Source organism: Coffea arabica, chromosome 9c, assembly GCF_036785885.1.
Source record: "Coffea arabica cultivar ET-39 chromosome 9c, Coffea Arabica ET-39 HiFi, whole genome shotgun sequence".
Lineage (NCBI taxonomy): Eukaryota > Viridiplantae > Streptophyta > Magnoliopsida > Gentianales > Rubiaceae > Coffea > Coffea arabica.
Genome location: NC_092326.1, coordinates 40,735,381 through 40,738,949, shown reverse-complemented (window position 1 = coordinate 40,738,949; position 3,569 = coordinate 40,735,381).

Below are 3,569 nucleotides of genomic sequence, written 5' to 3'. Positions count from 1 at the left end.
TAAAGCCTCCCCAATCTTCTATCTCTACTTATCTCCATGCCGAGAATTTTCTTGGCTTCGCCGAGATCCTTCATTTCAAACTCCCGACTCAAATGAGATTTCAATTTTTCAATCTCACCTTGATCCTTGGAAGCTATCAACATATCATCAACATAAAGAAGAAGATATATGTAGGATCCATCTCGTAGCTTGCGCAAATATACACAATCATCATATTTGCTTCTTGTGTACCTTTGCCCCATCATAAACTTGTCAAATCGCTTATACCACTGTCTTGAAGACTGCTTCAATCCATACAACGATTTGTCAAGCTTGCATACCATCTTTTCTTTACCAGCAACTTTGAATCCTTCTGGCTGAGTCATGTAGATTTCCTCTTCCAAGTCACCATGTAAAAACGCAGTTTTTACATCTAATTGGACAAGTTCCAGATCCAATTGTGCTACCAAAGCCAATAAAATTCTGATGGAGGAATGTTTCACGACTGGAGAAAACACTTCGTCGTAATCAATTCCCTCCTTCTGAGCGTAGCCTTTAGCCACCAATCTTGCTTTGTAGCGAACACCAGACTTGTCAGAAAATCCTTCCTTCTTTGCATATACCCACTTGCATCCGATTGCCTTCTTTCCCTTTGGAAGACTGGTTAGCCTCCATGTTTGATTCTTATGAAGGGAATGTACTTCTTCATCCATTGCAATCCTCCACTTTTCTTTATCCGAACTTTGAGCTGCTTCATTGAAAGTGGCAGGAATATCAACATTTATGGTTGGGGATGCATAGGCCACTATATCAGCAAAACGAGCAGGTTTTCTGATTGTCCTCTTTGGCCTACTGGTTGCAATTGATTCATGTTGCTGTGAAAGTTCTTCAACTGGAACATTTTCTTCAGTTGATTCTTCTTCTACCATAGGAGTCCTTTCATCTACTCCGATATCCACTGCTGGTCTGATAATGCTTCTTTCAAACTCCATCTGCTTAGGAGTGCTCTCCACCCGTTGGGGAGTACCATCATTCTGCTGTACATCTACCTTTGTCAACATGGTAAATTCATCAAAGGTGACATCCCTACTGAAAACTATCTTCTTTGTCTCGGGACACCAAAGGCGATAACCTTTAATGCCTGTCGTGATCCCCATAAAGAGCGCCTTCTTCGCCCTTGGATCTAACTTTGATTCTTTAACATGATAATATGCAGTAGAACCAAACACATGTAAGGGATCATAATCTGTAGCAGGTTTTCCCGACCATTTCTCTAATGGAGTTTTCCCGCCAATCGCAGTTGATGGTAAGCGATTAACGAGGTGATTTGCATATGCTAAAGCCTCAGCCCAAAATTGTCTGCCCAACCCAGCATTGGACAACATACACCGAACTTTCTCCACCAATGTCCGGTTCATACGCTCTGCCACCCCGTTTTGCTGTGGTGTATCTCTGACTGTGAAGTGCCGAACAATGCCTTCATTTTCACAGACCTGCATGAACGGATCACTAGTGTATTCACCTCCGTTGTCTGTTCGAAGGCGTTTGATCTTTCTTTCTGTTTGAGTTTCCACCATCTTTTTCCACTTGATGAAAATTCCCAATACTTCACTTTTCGCCTTCATAGTATACACCCATACTCTTCGAGAGAAGTCATCGACAAAGGTAACAAAATAATTCTTGCCTCCCAGAGAAGTTGTTTTGGAAGGTCCCCACACATCAGAGTGCACATAATCCAAAATACCCTTGGTATCGTGAATTGCAGTGCCAAATTTTACCCTTGTCTGCTTTCCTTTGACACAATGCTCGCAAAAATCTAACTTGCAAACACTGGCTCCTTTTAATAGTCCTTGATTCATCAGAAGATTCAAAGATTTTTCTCCGGCATGCCCTAAGCGCATATGCCATAATCTGGTTACTTTCAATTCTCGATCATCACTGGAAGCCACGGCCGCTACTCCAACAACTGCATTACCTTGATAGTAATACAAGTTATTATTTTTTCGGATTCCTTTCACCAGCACCAATGCACCTGAAATGATTTTCATCACTCCATTATATGCCGACACCTTGTAGCCCATTGATTCTAGTACTCCCACAGAAATGAGGTTCTTTTTCAATTCTGGCACATATCGGACATCAGTTAGAATCTTAATTGATCCATCCTGATTCCTCAGCCGAATTGAACCAACCCCATTTGTTGCTAATGTGGTCTCATCTGCCGTGTAGACGACTCCACCTTCTTTTTCCTTGAAATCAAAGAACCATTCTCTATTGGACGTCATATGATGGCTACAACCTGAGTCCAATAGCCATGTACTAGAATGACCAGTAGGCATGACAGCTAATGAAAAATCTGAGTTTTGATCAATGCACTCAGATACATTTGAATCCGCAACAGCTTTTTCTTTGTCAGGTCTACCCTTCAGTTTTGGGCAGTCCTTCTTCCAGTGCCCTTTCTCTCTACAAAAGGCACACTCATCTTTACTTAGTCTGGCTCTTGACTTGGATCTTCTTCTCGTCCCCTTTCTCTGGTTTTGTGAGCGTCCTCTAGTTACCAGAGCTTCTGCTGCTCCATCTCTGCTATTTTGCTTGTCTTTTCTTCTGAGCTCATAGCTGTACAGGGCAGAGCTAACTTCACTGAGGGACACCTCAGCTTTTCCATGGAGTAGAGTTGTTTCAAGATGCTCAAACTCCTCAGGAAGAGATCCCAACAACATGAGAGCCAAATCTTCGTCTTCAAATGTCACATCTAAATTCATCAGATCAGTGATTAACTGATTGAAATTAGTGATGTGATCACTTAGAGTTGTGCCAGGAACATAAGTGAAGCGAAATAAACGCTTCTTCATATTGAGCCTGTTCTGACAATTTTTCTGTTGCGGAAGCCCTACCAAAGTTAAGGTATAACGAGTAAATTATTGTACCTAAAATTGCAAAAATGGTAATTCCCAGGAAATATTTGGTGAGGCACACTGGCCTGCTTAAGTACCAATTTCCTAGACAGAATCACCTATATATGCACTTAATTGCACAATAACTCACTACAAATATACCTACAAATATAGCTACTAAATAGACAATAAAATAGAACACCAGAATTTAACGAGGTTCGGCTAATTTGCCTACGTCCTCGGACACTACCGACAATTTAATATTTCACTAGAAGAAATATTACAAAGAGAGAGAAGAAAGCAAGTTATTGGCTCTTGCTTGGTGTGTCTAATCCTATCAAATGATGCTCCTATTTATAGTTTACAAATGATAGGATTCCTAACAAAACTACCGATGTGGGATTTAGAAACTTAGGCCAAAGATTTCAAAGTCCTCAATTTTGGCTTGAAAAAGTCATCAATTGAGGCTTGGCTTTGAATTCAACAAATCTCCACCTTGGCATAATTTCTAATCCCACCAAAAATACAAATTTTTTTCCCTCAAATTCGGTGGTGTCTTCAAATGCGTTGTCAAGCGCCAATCTTCAAGTTGTGCACAACATTTATCAAATTCAAACAATGTTGGAATTTGATAGTTGTCACAACCTTCGTAAGCATATCAGCAGGATTCTCCTTGGTCTGAATCTTTTGAAGTAG